General features: G+C 35.9%; 1 protein-coding gene across 12 annotated transcripts in view; it reads right to left on the reverse strand.

Moving 5' to 3' along the window:
• The window catches only part of BAZ2B (bromodomain adjacent to zinc finger domain 2B), a 126,487-nt gene that overhangs the window by 77,665 nt on the left and 23,951 nt on the right, over window positions 1-24,871 (reverse strand). For 9 of the 12 annotated variants that reach the window (XM_032190393.1, XM_032190397.1, XM_032190395.1 and 6 more), the window contains exon 2: window positions 15,721-15,759. The exons of 1 other annotated variant lie outside the window; for it this stretch is intronic. The gene's annotated coding sequence lies outside the window, so the exon portion shown is untranslated. Of the gene's footprint in view, window positions 1-3,865; window positions 3,903-15,720; window positions 15,760-15,929; window positions 15,947-24,871 lie in introns of those variants that run through there. 2 more of the 12 variants (XM_032190387.1, XM_032190388.1) reach the window with 2 other exon arrangements.

Raw genomic sequence — 24,871 nt, forward strand, 5'->3', positions numbered from 1 at the left:
GAGGGAAGAAGAACAATTAAAATTTAACTATTAACACCTAACAGTAGCTGACATACCAGGGGTTTAGGACAGCACTGCCTTATGATTTTGTCCACTTTATCCTTCTGGACAAGGCAGAAAGAAGTAAAGGAGGAAATAACAGTTTAAAAATTAAAATTGTATCTTGGTTAGAATAAAGTAGAATTTCTTGCATATAATGGTAAGTAAGTAACAAGTGGAAGGAGCACTAATTACAAAATAACCCATTTTTAAATGAAATTGAAGACAAGTGAAAAAGTCACATACACAATCGGACTCCACAAAGCCTACTACAGGTTTTTGACCTTGCCTATGACAGAATGCAGCAAACGGGGACAGCCGACAGAAGCACAGGAGTCATTGCAGCAGTTAACCAGGCTTCTTTAGAGAACTTCTGGGAGAGATTTTTTGGGAATCATTCTTCAGCAACTTCTGGTGGCTTGCTTAAAAACTTAGTTCCAGTTTATCGCTGTTGCAAAACACCCGACCTCTGGATCACTCTACCACGTTCCTCCACCCCCAGTTCTACTTCTACTCAAGCTCTAAATCCAGGCTCAGCTCCAAGTACAGGAACCAACAGAGCTTAAAGAAAATTTACTGAGGAAACATCCTGCTGAATCTTTGATGTCAAAAGCTGCCACAGGTACACCTGGGCATTAATAAAAATAAAAGTATTGAAATTCATGCTTTTGTCAAACATGCCAGTATTTCCCTAATTGAACCTTGCTTATCATCTCTCAAGAATGGTAAAAGGCACTAACACAAAGGATAACTTCATGAAAACTACGCATCTGCTCTAACATACACATACAGAAAAGCTTTCAAAAAAACTTACCACAAGCACCATATTTTGCCCACCTGTTATTCTTCTGCTTCAAGTTTGGAAAAAGAGTGGACAGAGAAATCCAAATGCATAACATAAGGAAAAGAGGCCCCCACAACTCAATTCTTCTGGAAAGAAATAATGTTTTGCACTGCAAACTCAGGTATCTGTCAGTGTACATGAACTCCACAGAAGTCAAAGTAAACAAAACAGATAAATTTGTGGATGCTCCTCTGTAAATCTTTCAAAGAATAAAGATACAGAACAGGATACCTTTTGTCCTGCAGTCCTAAACTTACAGACTACACAATACATCATGTAGTCAAACAAACAGGAAGGGCAAGATACTTTATCCCTAAAAACTGCTAGAACTAAAACAACCAGCATTCTCCGACGAGTTCTCATATACCAAGTCAGAGTTCCAGAAACAGAATCAAATCTTTTGAATAGCCTTAGGCCTTGCAAGGGCTTTGACTTTGTTTTAGAATATCACCAAATTTCATTACTGAGAGCATGCGAGCACAAAATTCAAAATTGTACCTTCAGTTCTGCAATGCAAGTTACAGAATAACTTTACCCCTTTACCACAGGACAGTGATGAAATGTGTATGCTTCTCATGCCATTAAGTGAGTTTTGGCACCATGACTAATAAAATTATCACTGAGGCATGCTAATTCCTCAATTTTGCACACTTATGGCACCTTTGGTGTCATCTAACAGGAATGCAATGGTTCTCAGTAACAGACTGAGGCAGCAAGGCTGAGACACAGAGAAATGGTATCTGCATTTACATGTTGTTCTGTGCATGTAGTTCTTCAGGATTCCAGAACCAGTTTTAGAAGGAAGTACTCTGTAATACAACTTCATATATACATTTAAATACACTTCATCATTGGTATCCACCCTCATTTCCAAAATGTTCTTCTTCGGCTATTTTTTCATCGTTTCTTCCACTTTTAAGGCACTAAGATCTTGAAATGCACTGAAGCATTTACGCAAAAACAAGCCCACTCAAGTTTACCTAAACAGAATAACTAGAAGGAGTAATAACAAGTTCTTAAAGTACAAAGAAATAAAAACAAGCCTCAACAGAAGCCACAGCAGCTATTACCATGTCAGTAGACTACCCTTTACCAGCCCCACTCACAATACTATTCTTACAAATTATGCAGATAAAAATCTGACATTTTCATGCTATTTACACACTTAAAGGAAGTGGCTAGAAACAAAAAAAAAAACTGACAGATCATATTTTTGACTCTACATACTGGAGAAGACAGTAAACCACCTATATTGCCATCTACAAAAAGAGAAGTACTAGATTTCAGGCACCTAACAAATACGAACGCTAAACATTCAATTTTCCTCCATTATTAAAGAGTTAAAATACAGAAGACCATTTTAGCTGTATCAATTGTTGTTTCTTGGCAAAGCTTGGCAATCACTTAAAGACAAATAACGATACACAGTATTCCCATAAACCATTCTTTCAAAATTTGAAGGCACACTGTAGATGTAAGCCAGGACATCATGGACACATCGGAATAACAGGTAAGACTGCAGCTCTTTGGCAGGAATAAGGCAGAATGCAACCAAAGCAGCACTAACTCCTGCCACACAGCATTCACCTCAATAGGACGGCAACAAAAGGTGGCCAGGGCCCATGGCTGCAGCCCAGATCAGGATCTGTCCTTCCACACGTAGCACGAGCAACTCTATCCCTGTCTCAGAGTGTCTGTTCCCTGTGCTTCCCTCTACACAGAAAGGCAGCCCGCGAACCAGCAGCTCCAGCAGCCATCAGGGCTGTCCCTCCTGTCCCACAGGAATCCGGTTTTGTCCAGAAAGGAAGCACGAAGCTTTGAGCCAACAAATTCAGCCATGAGACACCATGCTTTACATTTATGAGGATCTATAGTCACAGAGTGCACTAAAAGATTAGGAGAAACAAGGGAGATGTTTTTGCAACATCAGAATTGTAGGACATTGGTAAGAACTGTCCAGGGGTATAAAAAAAAAAAAAAAAAAAAAAAAAAAAAAAAAAAAAAAAAAAAAAAAAAAAAAAAAGCTGTCTAGGCACCACAGGAGTGCAAACCCTATGGAGGATGATATGGCATGTTTTGATGGACAAGAAATCTTTAGTATCAAGAGCACAATATTATTTTGGCACGTATTCTGCAACTGCAAAATTTGCCTTACCACCTTTCTAAACTTTGACAAAAGAACAAAAATGGGAATTCATATTTTTAATATAGAGCTTCTGAAAGCGTACCGCAGTACCTAGAGCTCTATGAAAAATTCTATGCCATTAACACTCTTATAAAATAAGACCAGCCTTAAAATCATTTTGACCCACTTAACAAAGCAGAATAACACAACTGTACTGTAACTATCACTTTACAGTATGAAGTCTCTTAGATGAATACTCCAAAGCAAAATAAAACCGGACCTGTACACTGAGTGAAAGCTGTCACACACCCACCTAGTCCTCATCAGCAAAAAAGAGAAATTACTTGAAGGAAAAACCCATCAGTTCTAATAAATGCAGAACATTAAAACATTTCTTATACAATCAAAAAAGGAGACCAAAAGGTTGTTTTATTCAAAAACTAGGTTTATGTTAGACATGAAACACTTCTGCAAATGATAAAAACAAACTATGAATATGCATGACACATATGCATTTTATGTCTCTGTGTTTGTCCAATGAATGTTGGGATTTTTCAAAGTTAATGCCAGTTGTTTTTCAACACAAACACCTAAACTGACTTTAATGATTTTCCTTTTTAAAAATCTCATGCAAATCAGGTATATTTTCTCATCACTACTGTCAGATAAGCATTACGAAACAGCAATAGTTGTCTTAGACTGAAAATTTTTAAGTTACAACTCTAAATATTCTTTCTTCAATCTGTAAACATTTCAAACTATTAAATGGGGGGAAAGAAAGGGGGACAGAAGCACAGAAGAAAAGCACTTAAAACTTGGCAATAGAGAAGAACAGATACAGAATATTAACAGCTTACTGTGGAGAGTGATTTAATCAGGAAGTAGCCATTATCCTGTCGCTAAAGAGCAATGACAGCGCTCCAAAACAAGCCGTAGGTTTTTTTGTTGGTGGTGGTGTTTTTTTTCCCCTCGGTCACGGACGGAAGAAAAGAACATAAGCTATTGTGCTCGAGCTTTGCTGAGCCCAAAGGTCATCAGATGTTTATTGGCAAAAGCTACCCTGAAAACAAAATGCAAGCAAGCATCTACAAAGCTGTACTTCAAGAAGCATCTATAATCTACCACAACCTCCCTCTGTGTTACACACAAAACATGGCTGTCTTACTCAGAGATTAGCAATTATTGTAATGAGATACTGTCGGAGAGGGTCAAATAGTACTTCCTGCAGTTTACACATCTTGATTTCCTGGTAAACAAACTGAAAGGCAGGTGGAGCACTTGGATCAACAGTAAACACGCATGCTCACAGAAGCAAAAATCAGCCTAGGTGAAATACACGGTTTTAATAAAATGTGTGTCTGTATTTTAATTACATGAGTTGACAAGGCATAAGAAAATGTAAAAATAACTCTGAATCATGAAAGAATGTTTTTCCGCAATATTAGATAGATGTCAATGCTGTACCTCATTGTTTTCATTTCTAAGCCAAGCCACAGTTGCAATTTATTTTCCCTTAAATTGTCCTTATGTACACATATGCATGCAATTAAACCTGCTCACAAAGTTGTTTTGGTATGAGAAAATGCTCTGAAATGATAACCTGAATCACAACTGAATCTGAAACTGAGAAAAACAAATGCGAATTACTGTGTAAGCATTTCAGCACTAATCTCAAATAAAAAATTAAAGTAAAATCTGCCAATAATATTGAGAAATTATCAAAATTAACTGAATATGATTTTGAAAGAGAAGTACCTTAACGCCTTTTTTTCCTAAGCTGCCTCCCCCCAAAAATTCATCACACGTGGACTACGCATATTGCAATGATCCAATGGGGGAGGGGGAGGTTCCCTACCCAGAATCTTTTTTTTTTTTTAAAAAAAAAAAAAGTAACTTCAAGAATCTTCAGTTAAAAAAAAAAAAAGATTTTCACAGTGGAACTGAAGGGGGCCTAGGATAATAGGGAAAAAAAAAGACCTCCAGCCCAAACAAAGAAACAACATCCACCCACCCAAAACCACCTTGACTAATGAAAGAAATGGAAGAAAAGGCTTGCTATCTCTGAGCAACTGGAATAAACTATTTGGCCAACTGACAGGAGGCAGAACTTATCTAAGGGATAAATTGAGTCAATTTATTGTACAGCAGGTGCATACAACGAAAACTGCTGAAGTACCCTAGAGCAACAGCACAAGGGCTTGAATGGTAGCACATTGTAAGATAAAAGATTATTTACATACTAGGGGAAACGCACAAAACTGAACATTAATTATCTTTCCCTCTTAGCAGCATGAACAAAAAACTAGGGAAAACAGCAACATAACATGTCTGAGGAAACAAAGCCAGGAACAGATCAAGAAGTTTCTAATAATAATGTTAAAAATAAGCTCAAGAAAAGAACATGTACATATATATATATATACACACACACACTTATATGTATATATGTATATACACACACACACACAGAACAGGAATTAATTCTATGGTCATAAAGAGAATACAAAATCCTTTTGCTGGTTTTTGTTTGGTTGGGGTTTTTTTTGTTTGTTTTAATAAGTAACATTAAGAACTTTTTGCAGAGCTGTGTCTCCTTTCGTGGAAGCTATGTCTCCTGTCAAAGAGATTTCAAAAAGTTAGAAATCCTACTGCTACAAACTACAAGAATCATCTCAAAACTGTATCAAACAAATATCAACTCCAGAAGAAATATGAGCCTATCTATAACTACCCATGTCATTCTAGTAGCTCTATTTCAACACAAGTTTTGATTTAAAACACCATAGCTTATCCTTTGATAATGAAAAGTAAAAACAGTTAGGCAACGAATGTTGCTTATGTTCATCTGAAAGAAGAACAGGTAATCTCTACGCAACCTATACTGAATGCCAATAAAGCCAGAGATCTGCATTTTGCATCATACCCTGGATCCAGGGTATGGATTAATTACAGATAATTACAGATAACTTTAAAACAGAAGCATATTTAAAACAGTGGATGTTTATGAACATAAAAACAACACCTAAATTCAGTATCATCTGTAAATTCAATCTGCAGCAATAGCTTTGGAGAACAGGAACTCCCTGCAGTCATCTCTGTAATGCATTAAATCAATAAATTAATTTCTGAAGGTTCCACATACAGTATTGGTCTATGTTTTACTTCTGGCAATTTTAGCCAGAATCCTTTGACAGTTGCTGTATGGATGAGTGAGTAATACACATGACAGGGCAAACAGGACAATTCATTACTTTCAGCAATTGTCTTCTGGGGCATGGCACCAGAACTTCTAAAACATCTTCCTCCTCAAGAAAACTTAAGGAGTTAATAAAAGTATCTCCAACTAAGCTACAGAAAGAAGGGAGACGAAATCTTTCCTCATCCTACCTGTCCCGTGCCAAGTCTCAACCACATTTTACACCGAAGAGCCATTCACATTATCACATACCAAAGCAAGTCTTAGGAGTTAGATTCTGACCACATTCACAAGCCTTCATATCATTGTTCCCCACATATGCTACTAAGAAAAAGTACACTTGGGTGCCATTATTACATGGGGTAACACCAGACATTGACATTGTTCTCTACAATGGCAAACATCAAGATGCAGCAGGAGATGGATCATCATCTCATTTCAATTAGTTTCTTACTACCAAGAAAAAACACACCAAACAATCTTTTAAAACCCATCAGCTGATGCATTTTTATGCTGGTTACAGCCCTACCAAGGCAAAGGGTGAGGAAGGGGTTCCCCTTCCCAAGGGGAAAGGAAGGGTAGCAGGTAGTTTCTCTTTGTTCTACCTACTCCACATTCTGGTCACACATATCAGTCTATTGTTCATGATTTTGCTTCATTTAAAGTACCATTCCATTCTCATTATTTACTGAACACACAGACACTTCATCTAGCAATCTGATTTCTAAAATGGTATCCTGGAATAAACACAGCAGTTACTGAACTACCACTCACAAAGAGCCAGCCATGTTATAACATTACTAAACATCTCTAAAATAAGTAAGTAAGAACAGAATTGCTCGAATGCATATAAAAGGCATTCAAAAAAAAAAAAAAAAAAAAAGAAACTGCAGCCTCTTCTTTACATTACTATGGTACCCAAAAGACTTCTTCATGATGGTTCGTTACCCAGAACTAGTCACAAAACTATTCAAAATTCCCCAATTCTATTTCAGTAGCATTTCATACATTTTCTGCTGAATTTTGACCCCACAAAGCTACATACAGAATAAATTCTGAAAGCACATAAATACCTGAATTAAATTATCTCAGTGTATTTTAATTTTCCTGCACCAATGCCTTCTCATGTGCTCTCTCCTTTTGCATAGTGTATATCAAAATGCCTTATTAAAAGATACAGAGTAGCTTGTTCACTACCAAAAGAAATTAATGCATACATCTTAAGGATCCTGTTGTCCTCCAGTATACTAAAACATGTCATTTCATATTACAGCTGATTTATCTTATGATAAGCACAGTTCGCTTCAATATTTTTATGGAATATACTGGAAATTATTAAGAATCATGTCTGCTGAGATTTTACTGAGATTACGTTTATTTCAATGTTCCACATGTTACTATCAGAAATTTTAAAAAAGCAGTACAGAGAGCAACAGTTAAACTTTTTCTTTTTTTGACATGGTAAGCTTAGTATTAATTGTTATTTAGTTATTTTCAGGAAAAGATCACATAGGTTGCAAGCATGGCAAAAAAATGCACAGAGAAAGGGGAGGGGAGAGAACACTGCTATTTTCCATTAAAATTACCGTTACCGGGTTATTGGAAAACTGAAATATAAAACTATTTTAAAATATAAGGGTATTTTTTGTAAATTTTAAAAGATCAGAATAACTAAAAATACGTATTCTTTAATTTATCTATCACCATAACATCACATACACATACACACAGCCTCTGAGAATACAATATTCATTTTGCTGCAGAAGAACAGACATTGCATAACAATGAGATTTGCTAATGAAATCAGCCATCAACCTGGAATACATATGTATTAAACCAAGACCTCAGTGTCACTTTCTTTTTGCATCGTTTGTTCGTCCTCTCATTTTTCCTCAACCTTTCACTACTATGTCCTCCCAGTTTCACTGCTCAAGTACAGCAATACTGTAAAATATTTTGTTAACATTACGGGCAATACTTCGTTTTACAAAATTTATTTCTTTACTTATTGCATGGGTTCTCTCAGCATTGATTTTTCTTTCAAGGGTGCATTAACAATGAGTGCTAAGGAGACAAAGGAGTTCTACTTCTCTGTAAAACTGTAGGAATATCTAATGAAAGTTGAGTGTCACTTGGACCATAAACTATACTTCCATGTCCAGAGTTGTATAACAGTTAATACTAGGAATAATACACATTACTAAAAAATCTTTTCTAAATTGATCTAATGAACAAACATGAACAGAAGTTAGAATTCTGACATGAATAGAGATTCAATTCTTTTGCATCAACATGAAAAATTATCCTGAAACCAAGTAAAACAATCCAGCAAAATCAATAGCAGTACATATAAGTATAAACTGTACATATCTGTTACGCAAAACATGTTAGTGCACAAAAAGATGAATGGTGAATGCAATTACTTAGTGCTGACCACAAAAAGACTAAAACATTACAAAAGGTATTTTTCTCTATATGTATCTAAATGCTATCATATTTTGGTTTTGTGGGATATAAGCTGCCCTATAGATAAAAAGCACCCTGTTTACACCACTAGCTCCACGATTATCAAGACTGTTTTGAGTTCACTTGAAAACTATTGAAATCAGTAATATGCTCCACTGTTTTTTTCCCACTTCCCTCAGTTGTTTTTTAAATGAAATGCTACAAATAAATATTGTTCCCATACTGCCACGATAAAGTTAGCTCCAATGTCTTATCAACATGCAGTAAAAACAAACAAAAAAAAAAAACAGTTTGCTGCTGTTTGGTAGGTAGTTGAAAAAATATGAAAAACAAAAAACAAACATTCCAAAACTCTAATTCCATAAAGACAAACAGCCAATTAGTCATTTTTAGTATACCAAAACTGCATAAAGAGCTCCGTTGGAATTAATGAAGATAAGTTGTAATTTATTTTCTTGTTTTATCTTGAGAGCATTAAACAAATCATTTTATACATAAGCTGGCCATCAGAACACCAAAAACGCACAAAAAGGCACAAGACATCACTAAAAATTTGAGAAGAAATAATAAAATGTCTGAAAATGGCCTTAACCATCTCTGGAGCTAGTCATATCAAATCATCATCGTGCATCCCAAGAAGAACAGCATCAGGATAGCTGCCATAATGAACATGGTATGTAGTTGAAAACATAGAAGTTTAAACACTCTTCACATGGGCTCCAGCTCTTTTTCAGTTAACAAGCATTTATGCCATTGAGAGCTTTGTGAGCGGAAGTAATAAAACACATAGCATTACTTTTCCTTCCGTTTCTCTCACTTCTAAAGATACACAGCTCTACAAGACAAATACTGAAACACTGCACCACAGAATAGTTAGGGTTGGAAAGGACTTCAAACATCATGTAATTCCACCCCCGCCCCCTTGCCATGGACAGGGACACCTCCCCACTAGACCAGGCTGCCCAAAGCCCCATCCAACCTGGCCTTGAACTCTTCTAGCATGGGACATCCACAGCTTCTCTGGGCAGCCTGTCCCAGTGCCTCACTACCCTCAGAGTAAAGAACTTCTTTCTCATGTCTAATCTAAATTTCTTTCAGTTTAAAACCATTCCCCTTAGTCCTATCACTACACCCTTTGATAAAGAGTCCCTCCCCAGCTTTCCTGTAGGCCCCTTTTATGTATTGAAAAGACGCTATAAAGTCTCCCTGGCACCTTCTCTTCTCCAGGCTAAAGAACCCCAACTCCCTCAGCCCAACTTTGTAGGAGAGGTGCTCCAGCCCCTTGATCATCTTCATGGCCCTCCTCTGGACTCATTCTAAGAATTCTTAGACTGTGGACCCCAGAGCTGAATGCTGTACTCGACATGTGGCTTCAGAGCTGACAGGTGGGACAATCAATTCCCTAGTCCTGCCAACCACACTATTCCTGATACAAGCCAGAATGATATTTGCGTTCTTGGACACCTGAGCATACTGATGGCTCATACTGAACTGATTTTCCACCAATACCCCAGGTCCCTTTTCAACTGGCACCCTTCCGGTCACTCTTCAGCCTGTAGCATGCATGGGACTGTTGTGCCCCAGGTGCAAAAAAAAAAAAAACAAAACCCGGCATTTGGCCTTGCTGAACTTCATACAGCTAGCCTCAGTCCGTCAGTGCAGCCTACCCAGATCCCTCTGCAGAGCCTTCCTACCCTCGAGCAGATCAACACTCACTCCTAATTTGGCATTGTCTGCAAACCAACTGAGGGTGCGCTCAAACTCCTCATCCAGATCATTGATGTAGATACTGAAGAGAATTGACCCCAGTACGGAGCCCTGGCAGACATCACTAGCAGCCTCTGACTGGATTTGGCTCCATTCACCATGACTCTTTGAGCCTGGCCACCTAGCCATTTTTTAACCCAATGAAGCATACATAAATATTAGATATATTTATATAATATAAACTTCCAGGCACATATTGTATGAGGCTGTCTTACTCTCATTTGTGCATGATCATGTTCTAACAAAAAGATGTATGAAGACTATTTTGGATCACACACTATCAAAAGCACTTTGATTTCAGTTACAAAGCATCTGTCTTTCCGCAAAAACACCGTATATGCTCTATCTCAAAATGACTGGAACTGAATAGATAGAAACACGGTTAATTATAGTGGGCTTATCTTCAGGAGCTAAGGTTGTACAACCTTCAGAGGTTGAAAGAAAAACTTGAATAGAATAACCTTAACCCTTAAAAGTGCTAGGTCATTTTCTTCTGTTATGAGCAGTGACTGCTTTCTATAATTTTAACAATTGTCAAGTAGGCTAAAGAGTACTGCTGGCAGGTTACAGTTGTGTAATGCCTGCACGTTTAACAGTAACGTACTACCCTATAATACAGGTTTGCTGTCCAATTGAGCATTTCCTCTACAAGATGTCACAGGCTCTCAAGACTATATACTACCTCAACTGAGATCAGTGAATTTATTAGTGTCTACCTAGTGCATATGGATGCTAAGATTATAGAGAAGTGTTAGAAACCAATCTTAATTCAAGTGATTAACTGAGAAAACAGATTCTAAGACATCCACACCTATTGTACATATGAAATATATGATTCTGGTATATAACTATTTATATTAGACAAATGTGCATGTATCTTAAGTATAGGATATCAAAGCTTAACTTTCACTACTTGGCACATTTTTAATTAATTAATTACAGATAAAGGTGAACCCTCATTCTGTGGGTACTGATGCAACCCCACACATTTAAGTGAAGCAGATTACAATACAGACAAAACCATAACAACAGTATACAGAATCAGATGCTGACAACTGCTAAAAATACCTGTGGTTTTTTTTTTAAAATCAAAGAAGGAAAACATGAACTCACAAATGAGACGGAATTTATCAACCATATTTGTCTCCTCTAAACTAACCAGAAACAGCTTCTTCAATACATCTTAAAATTCTGTATTTTCCTGAAGAAAATCACAGATACAGACACTACAAACAGAATGTAAAAATTAAAACTGTTGAGTTTACTGTTTCTCTTTGTAGTTTAAAAACATATTACAAAGAATTTACAGTTTGTATATTATTTTAACATTGAGTGCTGTACTAGCAGCTGTATATATACACACACAGACACATGTGCCTTTAATTATTAACACACATGCTTAGTTAAAAGCTGTTTTGGGGTGTTCAAGGAGAATTGGCATGCAACCTTCAAACATTACTTAAAATCTTGTTATAAAGCAAGCTTATGGAATATCCCAAATTGTACTGAATTACAACTACTATTTATCTGCTTGTAGTGAATAAAAGTAGAGGATAATTTACTAAAGCACACCAGGAACTCCTGAACACTAGAAGGTCACAGCCTGTGTGCTGAGCTGCTCAGCAAAAACATCTATGATGTTCCAGAGCTGCCATTTTTCTTCCTTGACAAAGACTCCATCTGTCACAGTGCCATTTACAGCCTCAGAGTCAGAATATCAATGATTTCCAACCATTCCGTAAGTCTGTTTTCACCTTGACATCACCTCTGTAATACATCTAAACTGGATCATATATAACCCCTCTACGAGCTCTAAACTCGCGCTTTATTAAACTGATAGAGTTTAGGCTATGCTCTAATGTACCATTTTTACTTGCTCTGAACTGTAAAACAAAATTAAAACTCCAAATCCTATGTCTTTTCTGTTGCTCTACTTGTTTGAAATTCTTCAAATATTAAAAAGAAATAAAAAGCAGTTAAAAATCTGATTTTAAAACGTCTGCTTTCATAATATACATAAAATCTAAACTTATTTATTTTTCAAAACAAAACATGCCTAGTAAGATCGTGGTTTTTTTTTTTTTTTTTTAAACAAGATCACCATGCAGAATAAACTATCAGTTTCGCTGAATTCAACAAAATCATATTTGTCTGTTTCAGTTCTACATTTCTTTAACCTATATACACAATGCCACCCTAGAATTTCCCTAGCTAAATCACACTAGGACTCAGGTAGACTGCAGTATAAAGGTGAACCAATTCAGGCATTACCTTTGTGCTTGCCTTGCAAATGCTAGGAACATCAGATAATCATGGATACATACCCACAATGTTTATTTTATGACTTACAGCTATTCACCTGATGCTCTAATATCACATCTCTCACCTCCCCAAAAAAATTTGTTCTATTCTACATCTGCTACCAATATACATTTCAGGTGTTTCTTATCTCATCTACCATTCAAATTCCCCCACATATCTCGTTATCACTAGATAATCACTCAGTTTTTCTAGTGGTAGTAAAGTGGGCTGGCAAGCTATACAATGCAAGGAGGCAACTGCATGGAACAGACTTAGCTCAAAAACAGAGTGAAGTCCTGCTCTGTGTATGACACAAGAATCAAGTATGAATAAGGACACTACACTGCATCCAAATTTAAGACAGGCTCTAAACTAGGGAACACGAAACCCAACAAAAAAACAGAGGAACACATCTTTAAGACAATGTGCTACAAAGACACCAATGTAGAAGAGCTAAGGGGGCAGATAAAGTAATTTACTTAGATATTGCCAAATCTGGGAGATAGCACTGCACTAAGACAGTGTACTGAGTTTATGTGGAAAGGTTTTGCTAGCAGAGTGGCTGCAGGAGTGGCCTCTGTGAGAAGAATCCAGAAGTCTCTGACAAGTCCTGACTGGCTCCATGTCAGAAAAGGGCCATGCACCAGACGGCTCCAAAGGGAGCCACCAATGCCCAGAGCTGAGGTAGTGAGCAACACTTGTCTGCACCTCTGTGAGAGTAAATTTAAGAAAGGGGGGGGGGGGGGGGGGGGGGGGGGAACACTCCAAATTTGTTATAATTCACCCTCATACTCGTATCTAACAACTCAAAGACAATATCTACATCCTTATCATGAAAAGAAACGGGGTAGTTTTCAAAACCTATTAAGTCCTTACTTCTACCTACTTTAGATAGCATGATTTAGGAATGGTTTAACATCTTCTTCGATCCTTGTTTTTCTTTCACTCCCCCCAAAAAACTCCAAAACTTTAGGTATCACCCATAATGATCCTTCTACCAACTGTAACATTCACCAATCTCTAATACTTCCATAATGACAACATAAACATAACCCATTAAAATAACTCGCCATCATCATACTGTTCAGATTCTGAGAACTCTTCTTTCCTTCGCATTTACTCTAAACATTACACTGCCTTCTGTTCAGCAGATTTTTTTTTTACTCTTAAACCACTTGTTTAGTTATAGCCATTAATTGTTTACTTAAAACTATAAAGAGAATTAATAGTGTTATCCATATCATATCTCAAGTACTGTGTGAAAATTAATTTTCAACTGAAGCAATGGTCAAGTGTATCTGTACTTTCAATGGGGACAAATCTCCTTCTCAAGGAAAAGTATTACATTCTTTTTAAAAATAAGACATCACAAGTCAGAAAAAGCTAGCCATTCTAGATTTTTAAATCCCAAGATAACAGTAGCTTTAAAAACTAATTAGATCCTACTTCTTCCCCAAACCCAAACATGCAAAACTGGAAGCTTCTTCTAGAAAGTTTCACAGCTTTTTTCAGACACAGGGTAGCTGAGAACATAATAGTCTTTCGTTTGAGATTTGTGGCTTCGAATTAAGTGTCATCTTCAGTACACCTCAGTAAAGATGTTCTCATTAACAATGAAACCACAGGTTTCAGCTTTTTGTGAAGAGAAAGCTTTTTCATTACGACTAGCTCACTCTACGGAGCAGACAGTGTACTACTGTATTATAGCAAGTTTCACGTCTTTTTTTCCCCACCTTTAAAAACACATGTTTCTTCCTATTTGACAGATCTACTCTCTCCAAATGAATTTATTGATTCCCTGAAGTCTTCAGATGCTGTATTCTCCTCAATACAGTATCAAGTCACATATAGTGCCATTAGTAACTTCTTTCTGAAGCATGAAGCACAGAAAGCATGAAACTTGAAGTAATTTGAAAACCTGAGCCTTTTAAATTTAATCCTAAAAAGTATTTTAATCTGTATTTAAAAGTTATTGATTGAGCCTTCTTTTCTTACCTTGTTGTCAGGGCACATTTGAAATTTACTGATCATAAAGTTACCTCTAGGACGGGTGACTGAAGGTCTCTACTGAAATATAAGACTCCACAGTACCCTACAACATTGTCTGGGATCGATCTAATGACATACCTCATCACTGAACATAATTTACAGTATCTTTTTTACAAAGTTAATTACCTTCTTTTCAATTTTCAGGGTGTATTACCACAGACATGTATGAAGAATCAATCGTTAATTGAGAAGCACCAAAACTATAAACCTAAAAAATCATTTCAAAGCTACACAGAGTTCTTTCTCTTACTTTGTTTGTCTGACAGTAAGTACAATGAAAGTAAAAAGACGTGCCTGCAAGTTGCACTTAAGCATTGCTAGTTGGGCTTTCTGTTTAAATGTCTTTGTACCTATTTTAGTTTTCACCATTAACTTTGCCTAAAGCACAGGAATGGAGTACGGAAAAGGGCTTATGTCTAATGATAAAAAAAAAAAAAAAAAAAAAAAAAAGTAAATTGATACAAATGCAAAATTCTTCAATTCCTAGAAGTCCAATAAGCTATCTATTGATAAAATAATTCATATTCACTATGTTGCAAATTATTATACTAGATCTCTGAGCATTCAAAATAATTTCTTTAGGTTGGTAAAATTGATTTTGGAATGAAAACTCTTAGCAAAATCTCTCAATTCATTAAGTCAGACATCGAAAATTACACTCTACCATATTTATATTTCATTCCTACATAAAAGTGATCACTTGCTATTAAAGTGCAACCATGGACTGATTAAAGACCTACCCAATGGTTAAGACTGAAGTCACAAACGTAATTACACATATGAACTAAAAATCTAAAAAAGACTTGCTGAATCAGGACCTGGATGCAGAATCTGGCACTAAACCATAGACTATATAATAACATTTTACTTTTTTCAGTATGATTTGTGCTTTTCAGAAAATTATCAGAATGCTTACTGCTATGGCATACTTACTGTGACGTGTTCAGTTCTGTGACATTGCTGTTTTGCAAGCTGCAAACAGAAGACAATTAATGATCAACTGAATCATACTTTCATCAAGTAACTTTTACAAGGACAAAGACACATCCAACAGAACATTACAATTTCTTAAAAAAAAAAAAAAAAAAAAAAACTATAAAATATTTTGAGTACACTGAAAACTCTGTAATTATCTAACACACCCAAATATGAAGCCATTAAAACAAGAATACTTTAAGGCAAATGTTATGTAGTCACACTCTTTGGTTAAAATCAGCTGTTTAAATATGTGCATCTATTTCACTCTTACTCAACTGTGGATATATTACAATATGTTCCCCTTCGATGTACACAATAAGTCAAAGGAATCTTTCTGTTAAAATGCAAATAGAATTCCATCCTCACTGAAATCAATGGGCCTTTTCAATTTCATTTATACAGAGACACTATTTCATTCCATTACTGACGCTCTTACGCACAAGCATTTCAAATTCTATCCATGCAATGAGAATTTAGAAGCATCTCTATTTAAATACAAAATGAATACATGTCACCGAAAAATTAAAACTAAAAATAGGTTTTCAGCACTTGGATCGCCTTCTTCCCTGAATTGTAAACACGCAGCTCATATTTTTTCTGTTTGCTATACAGCGTGTAACAGACGCAACCTGTGAAATACAAACATTTCAGGAGAACACTACTTGCCACACTAGCAAAAATCTGGACTTCCAAACTGTAAACCTCCTAATAGTTACAGATTGAAGATTAGATCAGAAGAAGAGATGGTCAGGAAATAGTATGATAATTTTTGGTTAACATTCCAAGACCTAATCAGACATTTGCATATTATATGCAAAGACATGAAGAAATGGTGGAGAAAAGGTAGAGGACTAATATCACAAAGGACAACAAGTCAGACCATATAAGAAACACACATGGGGGCAAGGAAGGTGATACCATGAAGTCCACGCCATCCATATGCTCTATAATCTTAAACTGGGCTACCATAAACACAATGTTCAGGCTACTCCTCGAAAACTGTAATTATAGCAAGACATGTAGCTTCTCATAAAATCAAGGCTCAAAACAAAATAGATGACACCACTTGATAAATTCTCAAAGAAGTCTCCCATAAATAGGCTATATTCACACTACAATCACTACTTACTGCTCACCTTATTTTTAGCCAACGTTAAGCTACGCTTAACACTACTTAACCATCTTATTGCAGCACATAACACAGCTAAAGGAGAATATTCAATTATTTACTGCTTTTTCCTTCAGCCCCTGAGCAGTCACGTACTACCACCTCTACATTGATGAGCCTTACACAAGCCAATTCAAAGCTAGTTCAGGATTCTGCACAAGATGTGTCAATTGCAAACACCAGCATTAGCTGCCCTAAGTTTTGTACACGTTTTCAGGAACCAGATTCCACATCTTACGGAAGCATTCCTTTACCCAGTTGTGAATTTTAACTGACAGCATTTCAGTTGAAAATATTTCTTTTTTCCTTTTCATGTTATTACTTCTGACCGATGCTATATTCTGACAGTATCAAAATCCATCTGAATGTATTGGTCACACTCTCAGGAATTCAGTAACACTTCTCTTTAACGTCCAGTTATAATGGAGATTGAGATGTACTGCAATAAAGCAGTCTGTAGCCTGGAGAGACATCTTCCATCTGATCAAGTCACCTCACTCTTCACTTTGCAGTTGAACAAGTTTCCAAGCCAATGCAGAAGAGAAGCAGGATTCAGCCACGGCAGTGTTGCAGCTCCTTTTAGGACATAACAGACCTTACTCAAAATTAATTTAAACTCCTACTACAAAATGCAAGAAGTTTGATCATCCCAAATAGAATGGATTAGATAACTTGATTCAAGTTAAGTATTTGAGGTAGAAATAACTGCACATCTTTTTGATAAGGGTTTTGATAAGCTCTCGGTTTTACCTCAGTATTTTACAGCTGCCTATAACACATTTCTACTATTAAGTTTAAAACTTACTGCTAGTTCTTTTAGAACACTGTGCAACTTGATCGCCAGCATACATATGCTGTAATAACTAAATGCCATGCCAGTTATTGCAAACACATTCGTGCTTGTTACTTCTTTCCTCTAGAGGCCATCCTCATGGTTTGCTTCACTCAAAACTGAATTTGCATTAGCTGACCAAGTAAGAGTTTGCACTAGTGGGATAAAATGAAAATATGAGAACTATTTAGTAGCAACCACAAGGAAGAACCCAGATTTCTGTTTATTGAGGTTTCTAAGACAAACCATTTAAAAGGAAAAAGAAAAGGAAAAAGAAAAAAGGAAAAAGAACGAAAAACAGCCATAAATCATTATTGAGAAAAGAGCCTCATCTTTTATTTATACAGCAAGCTCTTGAAAACATGACTACAAGTGACTATGAGCACTGAAACTCACACTGTAACTCATACTAAACTCATATACACCAATACTGAAGCTTTAAATTTAATATTTTGACACAAAAGAAGCATCTATCTTTATAAATAGCAATTGAACACTAAGTATTCCAAAATTTTTCTTTTCCCTGATTAAAAGAATACAGACTTGTTTTGGCCCTACTGTCCAAAGCACAGAGTAAATAGCTGCCTTAGGTAGACAAATACTATACCAAGCAGAAAATTGAGCTAAAATTCAACAATGAATATGTGATATGGCACAAACTTAAGGAAGTTACAAAACACTACCATTTCTGCGCAATAAAGAAGTATTAAGGAGGACCAAGGAATATTGTTTCAGACTAAATATTTTCTTCTGAGACAAGTAGGCATACACACAAACATGGAAATCTCAGGTTGTACCACTTAACTCTGCAGTAATATAACTCCTTGCAACTATTTTTTTTCTCCGTGTTATTACTTCTTTTATTCCACTTATTGTAGGTCCATCAGAAAAAAAAATAATTGTGATTTATTTTCCAGATTTCATTTTAAAACTGATTACAAAGTATAAAGCAAACTATATTTAAATGTAAATAAAATGCTACTGCAAATTTAAAAATAAACTACTAAAGGTACAAAAGACAGAAAGTCAACATTCCACACTCAGTAGAGATAAGTCAAATATTTAAAAGAAAGAACAGAAATGTAAAGAATGCCTGAAGAAGCAGACTGTAAACTTCATCTTTTATGTTCAGATTTCCCATTGTCAACCCAGCACAATCAAAGTGTTTCATAGACTATACAGACACACAGGTGTGCAAATTGTTTATCACTGCAGGGACAGTTAAAGTGGATAGGCAATTTTTTCCCTTAATTTGACTATTAACTATGCAAAACTTGAATGTCATCTAATCCTTTTTTCTGCGTTATTACCTCAATGTTTACAAAGTAAAGAAAAAATTTCCTGTGCTTAATATTAGCATATAAACAGAGCTAATTAAGGTTTGAATTAAGTGGGAAGACAGTGGGTAGGGTGAATTCCCACCTTTGTTATTTATCACTTTGCAGTATTTTCTTTAATTATTATTTTTTTTAATGCAAGAGTAGGATAACTGGTTTACATTCTGGCAATGGCATCTTCTCAACTAAATCAAAACTTAGATTCCCAAACGAGAAGTTTTTGTTTTCCTTTGTGACTGCAACTTTCTTCTTTCTCCAATATAAACATGCTACAAAAGACCTTTTTTTTTTTCCTTTTAAAAATTGACTTTGTACTCTTTCTAGTTACCTTGTAAACAAAGGTTCACAGAACCTGAGCTTTTAAGTTTTATTTTTTCCTGGTTTTCATCAGTTGTTCAAAACTCGTCTACTCTGGAAGTTTAGACAACTGACAGAGTATCAGAACATTTTTAAAATCATCTTCCACTTACCTACTGCCTGCATCCCCAAATCACAATGGACTCTAGCTGGGATTTAGGTGGTAGACAAAATGACATGGGCAAGTTCACCACAGAAAACACTGGACTCACCTCAATTGATTAATAAGATATATGAAAACCATGACATGATAAGAAAAACAACAGGGAACAGCAAACAGTACTGACCAATTTAATACAGACAATGTAGAGAACCAATGATGATGTTTCAAAAATACAAATTATTTCATCTCAATATACATCAACCTGTGAAACACCCTTTTGTTATAAAGAAGCTATCTGCCAAAGCAAAAATATTCTTTGTGATTTTGGAACCTGGTAGTTCAACAGGAGTTCAGTAATATTCCAGTAGCAGATTTCAGCAATGTGTCTATTAGTGCTAGTGAAGACTGGGCATTAGAAGACATATTTAAGTACTAGAAACCAAATGCTTTCTCTTATAGCTTAGATTCCGGGTAAAATTTATTTTAAAAACTTATATAGTTGGGATCTACCCGTTTGCAATTCCTCCAACCTCCCCAGTTTTATAAAGCAGTGTACTAGCACTAAGCACTGGACTGGAAAGGATTTCCCAGATCAAATCAAATTCCTATTCCACATCATGCAATCTTTTTTGTAAGTGATCAAACACCATCTTGAAATTCAGCCTCCTCCTTTCATCTTCATGTACTCCAGTTTTTCAGCCTGGAAGTATTCATCAGCTTAACTCCATTTGTTTGACTCCAACAATTTTCATTCACTCTGGTTACTGCAGAATGGAAGTACGCGCTGCTGTTTTTTCTTTTAGTTTGTGGGCTAGATGGCAGGAGTATGCAAGCTCTCAATTTTTCGTCACGTTAAACTTAAATTAGTTTAAGTTCTTACAACTCCTGTAAGTTTCTGAATTCCTTTCAATCTGTTCTTGTCACCTACTTTAGTTTTGTTTACTTGAACATGAATAATCCTGGAACAAAAGAAGTAGAAAGATGCTGTATTCCAAATGAAGATTTATCAGCATGTTCATAAAGGAATAATGATATAAGAGAATAATTAAAACCAGTGCACAAAAAGCATCCCATCCAGAGATCTCACATTGAATTTAATGATTCATTGAGGCAATAAGTTAGCCAATAAAAACACAGCAATCACATAATCGTTCTGCCATGCAGAACTGTTTGTTGGTTAAACTCTTCACAGCTCTTGCTGTATCTTCTAAACAGGAATAATACAACTTGAAAAGCAGGGAATAAAAAAAAAAAAAAAAAAAAAAAAGCAAACTGTCTTCAATACTGTCAATTTCCAAAGTCTTCTAACCTTAACTCAAGACCACAAACTGCTTTAAGATCTCCCTGTTCTTCCACTCATTTGCAAGTGTACATATAGTCCTTATTCCATTAAAGGTTTGAAGAAGAAAAATCTACCATCTCTTCACAAAGAATGCCCTCTTTTCTCACTTAAACTATTCTTGTATCACATACTAAGCACTCGTCACCTGCATTCGACAAACTACTAGAAGCAGCAGGAACTGAAGGCATTTACCTAAATCCTAACTTTGGAAAAACAGAGAGAACATAAAAGGAATGAATTTGACTGCAGTCAAATTCCAGTAGTCTGGAAGACTTAAGGAAAACACATGCACACAGTCAACTCTGAAGTTTCTGTCAACATGAGGACACAAAACAGGTAACTTTCGTTAATTGACAACTAAATACAAACTTCTAATTAATTCATGTAAGGAGGGAGTCACTGCAGGTCTTTTTGGTTTTGGTGTGTTTGTTTGTTTGGTTTGTTGTTAGGTTTGCTTTGAAACACTTGGAACTGAAGGAATGAAAAAGATCAATGAGTAGCCAGTCACCTTGCAAAGCTATTGTTCACACTAATGGCAATTTAGAATATAGTTGCAATTACATCAGGAGAAGTTATTGTTGGTTGCAAGGCTACATACAACTATGCTGGTAAGCACATTCTATGAAAATGAATCAGAAGGAAAGTTCCTCTGCACTAAACATTAAAATCTCTTATTTTAGTTTGATACAGTTAAACATCACTCATCTACTCTGCTACCTTTTCTTGGATAAGGTATCATTAGACCATAACGCAGAAAACAACACTGCTGCACAATTATGTCTCAAATCTGTAGAACTCATAAATGACTTTTTTTTTCCCCAAAAAAATACTTCTGGGCAATTAATGATTAAAAATATCAAATAAAGAGGGGAGAAGAAACAATAGCATAAAAAGTTAGATGAAACAAAGGACAAAGAAACTAAGGGGAAAATTTGAAAAGATCTGGTAAAGGGAAAGCAAAGCACAGATGAGAAAAAAAAAAAAAGAAAAAAAGAAAAAAAAGCATGACACTGGTCAGGGCAGTTACACAGAACAGTTAAGTTGGAGGGAACATCTGGATCCATCTGGTCACACTCCAGCTCAAGCAGGGACACACAGAGCAGAGTGCCCAGGACCACGTCCAAGCAGCTTCCGAAGATCTCCATGGAAGCAGACTACATACATAACCTCTCTAGTTTTCATTAGGAAATCACTTTGTGAGCAGAAAAATATGGAGGTTGCCCATTTTTATGATTGTCCTAGTCTCAAGAAGCCACATTTGTCTTGGGAATACGCTAGCACTATTTTATTAAATCAGAAGCCACAGAAACCCTTTGACCCCTGCTTTCTTCAGTAGGCAAACTATATCTGTGACATAGAGGAAGCACACAAGTCAGACCGTCAGGTGGTAGAACACTGCACACACAGACTATAAACTGGCCACAAATTGTAAGACTGAGGCTTTTAGAACACAGTTCCTCTTTCTTTTATTAAAGTAATTTGATCTACATAGCTGGAGACATCTCTTACATGCAATTCTCTAGGCCCAGGGATCCACTTGCATAGACATAGATAAGACTGTCTAATAATGGTCAAGTAAACACCTTCTACAGACATTCCTTATTAGTCTTTGAATTGTTATCTATCCCCCTAAACCTTTGTGAATTTAAATTTATTTCTTTGACCATTTTCAAATATTTTTAAAATGTTATTAACAATTCTCATGCTGGTACTGGAGCAATTACACAATCTGATTTCTGAGTGCTGAAAATCTATATAAAAACTATGTGAAGAACAAGCTTAATTGTCTTTCAGTACAAGAAGCCACAAAAGCTTAACTCCAAGTTTGAGACTTTATTTATCAAAGCTCTGTCAGCACATCAAAAATTGTTAGGCCATGAACCTTTCTACATCAGGACCTTTCCCTGTTATGATAGATGAAAGCAACGATGTCAGCAGTAACAAGACGGTCTACATCATGATTAGGAATTTTGATCGAGACTCAAGACTTGAAAAAAAAAATGATCTTTTGGCAAAGCCCATCTAAAAATGCTGAAAGGCTTTTGCGTCCTTTAATTAGTTTTCATTGACTCCCACATTGCATAGACATGACAGAATGCTTCTGACTCGGCACTTACAGAGATAAGCCAAGCACACTTATGAGTAAAAAGTGCTGGCCATTCCGTATAACCTCCCATGTGTGTCACTTCCATACATTTGACAGATAAGAAGAATGATGTCAAGGCCGTTCTCTAGCCAGTGGGGACGTGTTGATTAACAACTCCAACTGCCATGCCAATACAAATTGAAAAGAGGAACAGTCCGTAAAAATACAGCAATGTTCCTCCTCCTGCCATCATGATCAATGGAAGATAAAAAGGTGAAAAGAATTATGAAGTTCTTCTAGTAAAGGAATTACCATTTCACACTTACTTTATCATCAGTTTTGACTTAAATGACAAAGAAGCCAAAGTTTTTATGCATTAGGAGGGACTTTATTTTTCTCCTCTGCTTAAAAATTGACTGTTATATTGAGATTGCATATTTGTTCTAGAATCTCATCAACTGCAACAAACAGGGATGGAACAGGAAGACTCAACTTCAGTATTAACACAGACAGTCATGTCTGCCGAAAATATAAAGTAATTATTTTGCATATTCCACTACTAGCCAGTCTAAAATATTAACCACTGGGGGTAGAGATACGTGTTATTTTCTGAGACACAAATGTGGACATGGTGCTTTGGGACATGGTTTAGTGCTGGACTTGATAGCGTTAAGCTGATGGTTGGACTTGATGATCCTATGGGTCTTTTCCAACCTAAATGTCTCTATGATTCTCAATGTTTCATTGAAGGCACATACAATCAGCTGGCACTTACAGCCTAAAGTATCTTATGATCTTATGAGAAGATCACCCTCACTGTGTCCCACACTAGAGAGTCAATCTAAATCTAACAGAGAAGCAGTATTTTTAAGACAGAAACACAGATACTTTTTTTACAGGTACATGTAACTTGTAATTGTTCTCTTGATGCCTGATACATACAAAAAAAAATAACATTTTTCAGATGAAATACCTAAGTTACATGATCTGAAGCAGGAAGCACACAATATATTTTCACAAAGCTCAAAAACAAGTCACAACAGAAATGTTTAAAAAAAAAACGTGGTGCAAAATATTTAAAAACCTATTGGTCAGAGGACTATTAGAAAAAAAGAAACTGTTTTCAAAAGAAACAGTCTTACATACTGCTAATATGATGCTATATACTATGTATCATTCCATACATTTTTATAGGCACAGCAGAGAAAAAAAAAAAAAAAAAAAAAAAAGAAAGAAAATAAAAGAAAAAAACAGGAATTGATTTAACCATAAGAGCATTTTAGAAACTGGAAGACAAGTTTTGCCTACAAATACAGGTTACAGATCGCATATAATCCATTACAACTCTATATTCCCTCACCCAAGATATTATCTTCTTTAGGCACTAGAGTGTAATACTTTAGGGACTGGAATATTCTGCTATCACCACAAACTAAGTCAGCACAGTACCAAGTTCAGCAAATACACATATTCTTTGGTGAGCCAACCAACAGAGAACTGAAACTGTTTAACACTAGAGATTACAGCTCTTGGTTTTCCTTTTCAGGTGACAAACACAGGCTCCTGCACTGCCATCTGTCACACAAAACAGAACAGAGCACAACACTTCTTTTACATATTGCATAATCCTTAGAACATACTGTCAGATTCCCTCTTCTATATTTCACGATATGTAGTCTCCAATTCTGTCCTCAAGAACCATGTAGTCTGCTGGTTTTACTACAGAAGAAACACATTCACGTCTGAGTGAAACAGGGAGTTGTGATTAACAAATACCTACTAATATAAGCTAACCGCTAGTAATACTTAAGAAAAATATAATAGGATATGAAGAAGCTGATGATAAAATAACCCTTTTGCAATTCAAATATTCCATCTTCA

The sequence above is a fragment of the Aythya fuligula genome, chromosome 6, assembly GCF_009819795.1.
Source record: "Aythya fuligula isolate bAytFul2 chromosome 6, bAytFul2.pri, whole genome shotgun sequence".
NCBI classification, from domain to species: domain Eukaryota; kingdom Metazoa; phylum Chordata; class Aves; order Anseriformes; family Anatidae; genus Aythya; species Aythya fuligula.